Genomic DNA, 13,216 nt, shown 5'->3' with positions numbered 1-13,216 from the left:
GACTGAACATGATTAATATTGCACCTTCTATAATTCAAAGCGGAATTCGGTTTATGAACGAGAAACCGTAAAGCGTTTTCAATTTCGGTATTAGTTATGTATGTTGTCTACCTATTATCCTGGTTCCCGGTACTACGTTCCGGGTATTAGCTATTTGATATATTTGATGTGTAACATTACAATCGGGTACCAGCCAATCTACGTGTGTATGTGGACATGATTTACCGCCAAAATGACCGACTTAAAAAATAGTCCATAAACGTTCCGTATAATGATATGCAAATTCATAATTAATCGTAACTTTTTTTATCTTTGTATAATTAATATAACAAAATGGATTCCACAAAATTGAAAATAGCATTATTTTACGAGGATTTCTCATATTTTTTTCACTTCCGGGCGCAGTAATAGGTCAGTAATACGTATGTTTTGAAGAAGCTCGAAGAATTTGACAAAGTGAATTGAGAAGGAAACGGATAGATATACGTCCTTGCTATCAGGTAAAACAATTTAAATGTTCAGAACAAACACATTTACTTCACACAAATAGTACAGGCTTAAGCTTTTTATTGTCTAGCTTATACACGACTGTAGTCAAGTGTTTAAACGACGGCGGTGACCTACAAGGTACGGGTCATACTGGGTCAAGTCTAAATATGTAAACATATCGACGTGCTATTAGGTAGAACGCATCGTAATGCAATATCTACAATTTTTTCCTCCTTTATACATCGTTTAACCAGATATATTTCTCCTTTTTACATCGTTTAACCAGATTTATTTTTCTTTCAAATACACTTAAACACGGGTTGTATGTACGTATCTTTTCTAGTGTTTTAAAATTTCTTGTCCTTATTAAAGTTCATTTGTTGATGTTTAAATATTTTTGAACGACTGAACACAGGAGTGAATGAATGCAACACTTATATATACTGAAGACTTGGGCTGTACAATGATAGTGTACGTATATCATACTGATAATTATTCTAGCAGTAATTGTGTTAATTTAGGATGTAATGTCTAATGACAGGAATTCATGAGCTATGCCTCAGGCTTTCTGAAAAAATATCAATGACAATGTAAACAGGAACAAAACATTGACACGAATGATGCTCTCTTCTATGTTATATTAATATATAGTTATTTAGGTATATGTGTTGCACAAGTTTCAATTAAACTTAAGTTATAAAACTTTTTTTCAGGGCACAAACCCACTTTAAAGAGACTTGTCTACTCCCATACCCATCCTATTTTCATGCACCATTTGCAAGCAAGAGACTGAATGGTTTGCAAAATTTATAATCAGGACGGTGTCCAATTAAAACAAAAGAACTAAACTGGATGAATATTGTAGGAGAAATCTAGAGGAAAGTTTTGATTTGTGAAATTGGTTTTCTTGAAAAGTCATTCATCCTAGCCTGCAGAAAGGAACTATAACTGTCCACCACCAACTGACGAGCTAATGTTGAGCTTCACATATGGAATTACTCAAATACCATCAATGTCTATGTTTTCAGCACAGATTTCACAATTTATGACACAGCTGTGCTTTTTTTTTTACCTGTTAAAGAGTTGTATACTAAATTTTATTTTTTTATCAATAAATATATATTATATTAATTGTGTCATCTAAGAACTTGTATTTTGCCAAAAGATGCATACTAGTGGATGAAAGTGGTGCAGTTCATTTTGCTTTGGTATATAGAATTGAATTACAATTGTTCATGTTATTGGAATGCATATAAAAATAAGGAGATGTGGTACACTGTATATGATATTTAGTGAGTTTATCAAGCAAAAGTGAATAAGAAATAGGTATAAGCAGTTACAGGTACTACTGTACAATCTCAAACAATGAGAAAAACTCATACCGTAAAGAGAATTTCATATTTACAAGTAAGTTTTGTTTTTGCTTTGAATAATTTTCTTCTATTGTTTTAATTGCAAATATGGGAAGTGGTTAAAATGCTAATGAGACAGCTGTTATGGCCACAGAGCCTTAATTGAAAACTTCTTTTTCATTCATACTGGTAGATTTTGCCTGGAGTTAGAAACATATCTGCCAACTTTTCAAAATGCACATGGGGGTTTTACGTGAAAGATGGTTCATATAGTCATACAAAACCTTCAAGGGGGCCTTCAAATGGAAGCAGGACAAGTCGCCCCACTTTTAAAAAAAACACCACAAACTGATTTATCAAATCGCCCCACATGTGAAATTGGTTAAATCATGTTTAATATTACTCCTGCCAACTCGCCCCACATGTGAAATTGGTTAAATCATGTTAAATAAGGGTTCTCGCTAAGGATTTTTGAAGGCGAGTCCTGGGACTCGTCATTTTTGGCCACGGTGAGTCATGGTAACTGGGTTCAGTTTATACAAAATATTTCAATATTGATGTATTTGTGGACTCACCAGTTTTGAAAATGGTGAGTCCAGACAGATTTTGATGAGTCCAGGACTCATGGACTCGCCTTAGCGAGAACCCTATTTAATATTACTCCTGCCAACTCGCCCTACTTATAAAAAAACGGTAATTTTTAGATTAATATATATATATATAATTAAAAATAAAAACTCGCACCACTTTTATGAAAACTAATCTACACAGAATACAAACAAACCGAAAATTAATTTAATTACTATTATTGATATATACTGAAATTATAATTCTAAAAAAAACCTGATTGTTGAAGAATAAATGTAAGTTTTGAAGCTTAGTTATTTGCATAACAATTGAAAAGAAACCTGTTAATTGTATCATAATGCAATATAAGGAATTGCACTTATATTCAATGGGATAACATCTTTTTCCATACATGGGGCGAGTTGGCATTACTAAATTCATCCTGGTTAATAATATATTTATCTAGATTTCACCGATTTCCATTAGGTGGGACCAGTTGGCAGGAGTAATATTAACAGAATTTAACTTATATACAACGGGATAACATCTTTTTACATAAGTGGGGCGAGTTGGCATTACTAAATTCTTCCTGGTTAATAATATATTTATCTAGATATTATCGTTTTCTATTAGGTGGGGCGAGTTGGCAGGAGTAATATTAACAGGATTTAACACAGTTCACAAGTGGGGCGATTTGGTAATCCAGTTTGGGGCATTTTTTTTTAAAGTGGGGCGAGTTAGTGAAAAAGTGGGGCTATTTGCTAATGGGGCGATTGTCATGGATTCCCTTCAAATATATTCTAATGTGGTTTTTGGCTTCTTCTTGCATTAACAAGCTTATAGCCATTGTTGAATTAATTGTTTTCTTTAAATAGTCGACAAAATTGCTCTTACAAAATTTCCATTTGGGAGCCTCGAGCTCGATGGGGGAAATACTCTGCAAATACTGACAGTTGGCAGGTATGGTCATCAAAAAAGTTGACATGTTACTTTGTACATTTACCATTATGTTACTTGATGTTCTTGCTATACACACAGTACAGAGACTAGTCAATCTTTGTGAACTATTTTTTATGGGAGTCATAGAATATGCGTATACAATCAATAATTAAAAATAGTCTATTTATATTGAAAAGGAAAAGTTCTTATATGTCTAAAGAAGAGGGACAAGGACACCAAAGGGACAGTCAAACTCTTAAATTTAAAGCAAACTGACAAGGCCATGGCTAAAAATGCATTTCATGGCGAGGCACAGAAAATATACTGTAAACAGTAGACTATAGATATAGGTGAACTAGGTACAAAAGAACTCTAAATCTTAAATTCTACAAACCACCTCTGTTCTATGGAAGATAATGATATAACTGGACTAGAAATACAAACAACCTGTAATTAACTGCCTTTACAGCGCTTTCGCGCTTTGATTAAATGAAGCTGTGGTGTTTTCAATTTTACTTCTAATACATTTGTCAATACATATGAAAAAATTGTCTTGATCAAATGACCGATTTAAGGTAATATATACAATTATCAAAAAGGTTTTCAAATTTACAGTAAAAAATTGAAAATTATCAATAAAGGTAAAATCTGAATGAATATAAAAGAATTTGTCAAATTTACAGTAAAATGTTGAAAAAATATCAAAATTGGTAAAAATGAATGAATATCCAAAAAGTAGTAAAATTTACTGAGAAAATGTTGAAATTTTTAAATAAAGCTGTGGTTAGTTCAAGTTTACTTTAAATACAATTGTCTATACATATTAGAAAATCATCTTGATCAAATGACCGATTTAAGGTAACATCATATACAATTATCAAAAAAGATTTCAAATTTACAGTAAAATGTTGAAAAGTTATCATTAAAGGTAAAATCTGAATGAATATAAAAAAAGTTGTTAAATTTACAGTAAAATGTTGACAAAATATCAATATTGGTAAAAATGAATGAACATCCAAAAGGTAGTACAATTAACTGAAAAAATGTTACTGAGAAAATGGTGCAATTTTTAAATTAAGCTGTGGTGTTTCAATTTTACTGCTAATACTTTTGATAATACATATGAGAAAATTGTCTTGATCAAATGACCGATTTAAGGTAATATAATATACAATTATCAAAAGGGTTTTCAAATTTACAGTAAAATGTTGAAATAAAGGCAACAGTAGTATACCGCTGTTCAAAACTCATAAATCCATGGACAAAAAACAAAATCGGGGTAACAAACCAAAACCGAGCGAAACGCATTAAATATAAGAGGAGAACAACGACACAACAACGAAACGCAACACACACAGAAACAGACCAATCATCAGACAAAACACCACGAGAATAACAAATGTAACATGAAAACCAAATACATGAATTTGGGATAGACAAGTACCGTGCCACGTCTTATCTCAATATCTCAAAAATAAGAGAAAACACAAACGACTCAACGTTAAAATGCAACACAAAGAGAAACGAACAATATATAACAATGACCATCTTCCTGACTTGGTACAGGACACTTTTAAAGGGGAATAAAAGTGGTGGGTTGAACCTGGTTTTAAGGCATGCCAAACCTCGCACTTTAATGGCAAAGTTAAATATAACATTGAAATGACAACATAATATTACAGGACTACAATACAAATAAATAGGAGAACATATTAGACACAGAAAAACATGATTAATAGATAACAAAAAGCATCAGGTTTAAAATTCAATACGCCAAAAACGCGCCTTGCCCACACAAGACTCACCAGTGACGCCCAGATATAAAAGATCGAAAGTGAAAAAAGTACAAAGTTGTACAGCACTGAAGATCAAAAGTTGAAAAGGTTTCGCAAAATACGGCATTGTTTATTCTGTGTCTAATATGTTCTCCTATTTATTTGTATTGTAGTCCTGTAATATTATGTTGTCATTTCAATGTTATATTTAACTTTGCCATTAAAGTGCGAGGTTTGGCATGCCTTAAAACCAGGTTCAACCCACCACTTTTATTCCCCTTTAAAAGTGTCCTGTACCAAGTCAGGAAGATGGTCATTGTTATATATTGTTCGTTTCTCTTTGTGTTGCATTTTAACGTTGAGTCGTTTGTGTTTTCTCTTATTTTTGAGATATTGAGATAAGACGTGGCACGGTACTTGTCTATCCCAAATTCATGTATTTGGTTTTCATGTTACATTTGTTATTCTCGTGGTGTTTTGTCTGATGATTGGTCTGTTTCTGTGTGTGTTGCGTTTCGTTGTTGTGTCGTTGTTCTCCTCTTATATTTAATGCGTTTCGCTCGGTTTTGGTTTGTTACCCCGATTTTGTTTTTTGTCCATGGATTTATGAGTTTTGAACAGCGGTATACTACTGTTGCCTTTATTTCAACATTTTATTGAAAAATTATCAATAAAGGTGAAATCTGAATGAATATAAAAAAATTGTCAAATTTACAGTAAAATGTTGAAAAATATCAAAATTGGTAAAAATGAATGAATATCCAAAAAGAAATAAAATTTACCGAGAAAATGTTGAAATTTTTAAATAAAGCTGTGGTTAGTTCAAGTTTACTTTTAAAACAATTGTCAATACATATTAGAAAATCATCTTGATCAAATGACCGATTTAAAATTACATCATATACAATTATCGAAAAAGATTTCAAATTTGCAGTAAAATGTTGAAAAGTTATCAATAAAGGTAAAATCTGAATGAATATAAAAAAAAGTTGTCCAATTCACAGGAAAATGTTGACAAACTATCAATATTGGTAAAAATGAATGAATATCCAAAATGTAGTACAATTTACTGAAAAATTGTTACTGAGAAAAATGGTGCAATTTTTAAATGAAGCTGTGGTGTTTCAATTTTACTTCTAATACATTTGTCAATACTTATTGGTCTTGATCAAATGACCGATTTAAGGAAACATCATATACAATTATCAAAAACCTTTTGAAAATGTTAAAAAATTGTCACTAAAAGGTAAAATCTGAATGAATATCAAAAAAAGTTGTCAAATTAACAGTAAAATGTTGAAAAATATCAATACTGGTAAAATGAATAAATGTTTAAAAAGTAGTAAAATTTACTGAATTGTTTTAACTGAGAAAATGTTGAAATTTTTAAATAAAGCTGTGGTTAGTTTAAGTTTACTTTTAATACAATTTTCAATACACATTAGAAAATCATGTTGATCAAATGACCGATTTAAGGTAACATCATAAACAATTATCATAAAAGTTTTCAAATTTACAGTAAAATGTTGAAAAATTATCAATACAGGTAAATTCTGAATGAATATCAATAAAGTTGTCAACTTGAAGTTTTTTTTTAGTATGAAATGAGTTTTTTTCTTTTATTGTAAGCAACCACTGGTATTTCTGATGGAGACCATGTAGATGAGCCTGTACCAGCTGGACTATCATCCAATCATAAAACATATTGAGACCATGTGGATGAGCCTGTACAAAGAGACCATGCAGATGAGCCTGTACCAGCTGGACTATCATCCAATAATAAAACAGTTAGAGACCAAGTGAGCCTTCACCAAGATACCATGTAGATGAGCCTGTACCAGCTGGACTATCATCCAATAATAAAACAGTTAGAGACCATGTAGATGGATCTGTACAGAGACCATGTAGATGAGTATGTACCAAGATACCATGTAGATGAGCCTGTACCAAGATACCATGTAGATGAGCCTGTACCGACTGGACTATCATCTAATAATAAAACAGAGAGACCATGTAGATGAGCCTGTACCAAGATACCATATAGATGAGCCTGTACCAAGATACCATGTAGATGAGCCTGTACCAACTGGACTATCATCTAATAATAAAACAGATAGAGACCATGTAGATGAGCCTGTACCAGCTGGACTATCATCTAATAATAAAACAGATAGTTCCAAACCCTATCACTTAAGAACTGCTAAAAAAGAGTAAGTATGATTGGGTGTATTTCATTTCAATCTAACAAAATTTCAATATAGTTTTACCCTTGTCTGTCATTTCGTTAAGAACCATTATACCGACTTTTTTTATAATTGCCTTGAGATATTTGTGTGATTTCTTGTATGTGAGTAACAGATCAAGTGTATGTTTCGTTCTGCTCCACTATTTTGTGCCGAAAAGGAAGGGTTTAATACTGTGAAAATTGACGACAATCACAGTTAAACTGACTTCTTTTCAATACGCCTTCACATTTTGAAACTTGTAACTAAAAAATCTTCACTTTATTGACTGTTAGACACTGGCAAAAATGTGGTAAGTTTTGATGCCACATAACAAATAAAAGTAAGGAACTTTCAAGACGTCAAAACAGTGTATTTGTGGGTGTAAAATATGTTAGTATCATTAACCATTAGCTCTAATTTTTTCTTTATTGCAGAAAAGAGATTCCTGCTTTGATTTTTCAGTAGGAAAAAGAAGATATTGTGTATGTCAGCAGAAGAATGACGGGAAGCTATATTGGCAGTGTGTTGATTGTTGGGGATGGTTTCATCCGCAATGTCTGGGACTATCTGGCACTAAACCACCTGACACTTTCACATGTATTCCTTGTCAGGTATATATATTACTACAGTTCAAATGCATAACCTAGAACAATTTTTGGAATTTTAAACACCGAATTGGGTATTATTTCATACTTGGAATGAAGAAGTAAAATGGGCAATATGTCATGGAGACAACAACCTGACCAAAGAGCAAATAACAGCCGAAGGTCTTCGAAGTCCACCAATGGGTTATTATATGCCTTACAAATATTTTTCAGGATCATTATTGAATTGTTGTACTTGAATATTTATTATCTATATATTATCATATTCACACTCAAATTATCATGTTGTTTAATAGGGATGAAATGAAGATAAAATATGAAGAAATATTTCAAATTCCTTATGTGTATATTTTGAAAATTTAAAGAGTGTCATTTATTATAGTCACTGAATGTATTATAATGAAGGATATAAAGAGTTCTTTTTAGGAAATCATCTGTCCAATTTCAGTAACCCATTTGCTTACTTGTATTAAATGTGTGAAATGGATATAGACTCTTTGGAAGAAAAGCTATGGTCAATGGCATATACATACTTGGCAGAGTAGAAAAGTAATCCAAAGCGGATAATGAAGATAGGAAATTTTAGGATCTGCTCTACTTGTATGCCTACAAAATTTTTTCACATTTCCCGCATCTTTGCAGAGTAGCGTCCCTTTCTGTATTGTTGACGTCTCTTGAACGTTTGACGGTAAGCGATGATTAATTGATTGGGTGTTGGTTGCTTAACGTCCAGTGGCAAATATTTCATGCATATTCAGGACGAGAACAAGTTCACAATAAATACTATAGGTAGGTCTTGAAATAAAAGAGGCCATCTGGGATGATGGTCAGGAAAATTTGGACTGCCACTGGAAAATGAGGGTATATTGGATAGGGACAGAAATTTTGCCTTGCAACAGGCCACCTACGGACCCCTCATAGAGTTGTTGCAAGGGTTCTTTACGTGCAAAGAGCGTGGCACTCTATTTACACGAGGCATCGGATTGTACGTCCCCCTTCTGACCGGACGTGACTGCGAACTTTATACATCCCGCACAGCCAAACGGAGGCCCCACTTCGGCAAGCGTTATACTGCCGGTCGGGAGAAGACCAAGTGACCATATTTCTACACCCCAGTCACCCTTGGGGATCGGTAAGCGATGAAAATTTTACCTTTGTTGATAAACATAAAGAATCCCAAAGTACAAGTTGTTCCGTATGTTATAATAACGCGATGTCTATATCATTTTTTTCAGAATTTTTTTCTGCTTTTAAAAATTGCTACTCGCATTTTAAGAAATTACGTTTGATGTACAAAATTGATCTTGTTTTACGCATTTTAACAACAACGGACCTATTTACAGTAAAAATTGTTATTTTAAATAATACTTGAGGTAGCAGGGTCTACGAGTATCATTTTTCTAAAGTGTGTTAATTTCTGAAGCGATGTGTTAAAAATATCCCAATTTAATGGCGAGGAACAACTTGTGCTTTTCCGATTTGTAAATGTCACTAGACATACCACATCAATCACGTTATATGAAATTACAGGTGTGTGTAAACATGAACCGGTGTTCTCAATTTTTGTATTACATCAGTATGAACATTTTTCATTATTATTAAGGTAACGAAATATGGCTAGATGAAATACAAAAATCTGATTAAATGATTATGGCCGATTTAATGGAGAAAAAAAACACCCATAAGTGCCTTAACCTACCTGCGTTATAAAATTAAAAAATCATTTTTAATATTAGAAAATAAGAGTTTGTTCAGTTATTGTTTATCAGAAGAAGGGAGCAACGAACACCAGACTGAGACGGCAATTGTGTTTTTGTGGCGTGACTTTTTTGACATTACAGGCAAGTTTGTAGAGATTTCAAGTAAATAAACTCAATCCGGAACTTTTTAGACTTTGATTCTATAGAGCATAAGTGACAGTTGAAGGAGACATGTTTTCCTGAGCCTCTAGTTTGTGTTACAGGTACGTAGTCGTTTTTTTTGCAAAATGTTATATAATTTATAATGTAAATGAACACGTGTATAACTTTAGTTTTGCATAACGTAAAGTAACACACGTTTCCTATCAATGACAACATTTGACTAAGACTAACTGTACATGTTAAAAGTTTTTATGTTAATTAAGGGGTTTACTATTACAGAACAACCATCATCAACTGGATGGTAGCCTCCACCTTAAAGGATCATTATAATATTATTGTAATAAGCACACACTGTACACTGACTCGTGACTTCGTGTATTTTTGGGGTATTACTCCTCAACTCATCAATAATAACATGGACATATCTGTACTGCAGACATGAGCCTCATTACACAGTCTACACAGGACCCACAGAAGGCTACTGATGATGGTAAGTCAATGAATTGGTGTAGGACGAACCTTCCTACTCCCCGATAAACACTATTCACGCACGCGAAACTGTCAATCCATGTAGGTGCCGAAAAGGTGTTATCACTGTATTATTTGTATGCGATCACAGGTTCAAACCTCATTCTCTCAACGGTAGATCAACACCTTTCGTTATATTGGCATAAACATATATTTTACAGGAAGAAAAAAGAGGGACAAAAGAGGGACGAAAGATACCAAAGGAACAGTCAAACTCATAAATCTAAAACAAACTGACAACTAAGAAGCTGTTAGGCTATAAAATATATTTGTTTTAATTTAAGGACAACACACATATTTACTACCAAACAAATCCATTATTGATTCTGAAAGTTATTGTCTGACAGTACCGTCACATGGCCTTGTAATAAAAATTGTTCAATTGAGGTGTAAAGAACAGTTTATTCGCCGACTCTTACCATAGTATACCAGTAAAGTATACCATAGCGGGTACATGTCTAAGCACTTGTGATAAGTTGGCATTTTCATAGAAATATTCAATTCAAGTATTAAAGCAACCATTTCACATCTAGAAGGTAGCGGTTATTTGGGGTTTTTTTTTTATGGTTCGGGTTCAAATGCCTTTCTCTTTGTTTTATCGACGATTTCAATTACAAAATTAGACGTTTTAAGTATTTGCGAAAACCTGTTTATTGAATACGTTTTTCGTAAAATTTGTGAGGAAACTAACACATGGCCCCTCACCTTTAATGCATTAAATGGTCGTTAACTTTAAGGAGATATCAGAATCACATACTGAATATGTCCTGTTAGAGTTTATATTGATTAAACTTCGGACTACTGATTACTTTAAATATCCGCTTGTGCTTTAGAATGTTAAAATTGTTCTTTTGAACAAAAAGGGTAAACCAAATAAATGTTTAGAAGTCCGGTTAATATTGAAGTTATAAGCTAATGACCACGTGCGTTGCCTGTATTCAGTTATGCCTGAATAGCCTAATAAATATAGCCCTAGTGACACAGGTAGGTTGAAAATAACTTTGTCGTTGTTAGTATTGAACTGTGGACGGAAAATAATAAAGTATATATGTATGGTTTTACTGTCAATAAAATTATCATTAGAATACGGTTGGTTTCTAAAACTATTAAAAAAATATCAAATTTATAAGCAAATGTAAAAAAAATAACAGTCAACCAATGACAGGTCTGTTTTACTGTCATTATAATTCTTTATAGAATATGGTCTATTTTTAAAATTATCAAAACAGTTATCAAATGTGTAGGCAAATGTAGAAAAATATTAATAAACCCAAATTGACAGGTCTGTTTTTACTGTCAATATTATTCTCTAATAATGTTATCAAATGTACAGGCAAATGTAGAAACAAATATTATTAAACCAGTGACGGGTCTGTTTTTAAAGTCAATATAAATACCTATAGAATACGGTAAATTTGTAAATTATCAAAAAGGTATAAAATTTTAGGTAAGTGTATGATTAAACCAATGACAGGTCTGTTTTTACTGTCAATATAATTATCTATAGAATATGGTCAATTCCTAAAATTTCAAAAAAGTTATAAGGCAGCAACCATTTGATTTTCTGGGGGGGGGGCTATGGGTTTTTTTTCTGTGCAAACTTTTTTTTTCGCCTGCGGCGAAAAACAATCTATTTTTTTCGCAACAAGTCGAAAACAATTTTTTTCTTTCAATTTTAGCATTACATATAGTGGCAGCTGAGGGTGAAACAAACAATTTTTTTTTCTCAGAATCAAAAACAAATTATTTTTTTCTCCAAAAACTGGAAACAAACTTTTTTTTCCAAAAAAAAACCATAGCCCCCCCCCCCCCCCCCCCCCCCCCCCCCCCCCCAGAAAATCAAATGGTTGCTGCCTAAATGATAGTAAATGATAGGCAAATGTAAAAAAAATATTAAGCCAATGACAGGTCTGTTTATACACTGCATGAAATGATGCATTTATTAGAAAATTATATCCATTTAAAAGCTAATGTAACGAATCGAAAAAATGCAAGTGTACAATTAAGGTATGTCCAGGATAAGTATAACGACGAGATGCCAGTGATATAGCATACAAGACGACGAATACAAGTGATGCACCTTCGAAACAGGATTTCCCAATGGATAAAAACTGGTAGCGCCTCCTTAAAGGAAATCCTGGTTACAAGAACAAGGAATACAATAAGTATATCCTTGAAAAATACGGGATCCTTGTGTAGTCTCAATAAACTAGATTGCAGATAAAGACACAAAGTCGCTGATAAATTTCAATACTGTATTAAAAACACATGTAAAGTATATACAACAACATAGTAGATATAACGAACAACCACTAATCGGACTCTCTATTTCTCTCTCTCCTCTCGCACTAACTCTCTCTTTCCTTTTATACCATACTCTGCCCAGTTACATAACTAACATAAAGATATGCCCTACTAGGGCATATTATTGCTGAGTAATCATTTTAGTAGGGCTCTAGGGCACCATTATATAAACTTTACTAGGGCAAATAATTGCTGACTAAGCAGTTACAGGGCAACCGGGCACCATAATAAGGGCTCAGTTGCACCAGCATTTTATGTTAATAGGTCAACATGTGGTTTAACTTATCATGTTTCCTTGAGAACAAAGAGATCAATCTAAATATAGCAATTACTACTAAATATATCAAATCTAGAATAATTCTGATGAAATTTCACTAGCACTGAATGAGCTTAACACAATTACTATAAAACTAAAAAAAATGAGTATTTCAAATCTATGATAGGGCAAAAACATTACACAGCCCCCCTCTTAACACTTAACCTCCACTGTTCAGTACTTAACACCAAAAATATCATATAAAGCACCTTATAAATCTCATAAAAAAACAATATAAAACTTGGTTCACTTGG

General features: G+C 32.8%; 1 long non-coding RNA gene across 1 annotated transcript; it reads left to right on the top strand.

Moving 5' to 3' along the window:
- The first annotated feature begins 413 nt into the window (after positions 1–413).
- On the top strand, positions 414–3,292 carry LOC139495423 (uncharacterized). The gene is made up of 2 exons (XR_011657336.1): positions 414–500; positions 1,203–3,292. It is a non-coding gene; the product is annotated as an uncharacterized lncRNA (long non-coding RNA).
- The last annotated feature ends 9,924 nt before the right edge of the window (positions 3,293–13,216 follow it).

Source organism: Mytilus edulis, chromosome 11 (assembly GCF_963676685.1).
Source record: "Mytilus edulis chromosome 11, xbMytEdul2.2, whole genome shotgun sequence".
NCBI classification, from domain to species: Eukaryota; Metazoa; Mollusca; class Bivalvia; order Mytilida; family Mytilidae; genus Mytilus; species Mytilus edulis.
This window is presented reverse-complemented; position numbering and strand designations above follow the sequence as displayed.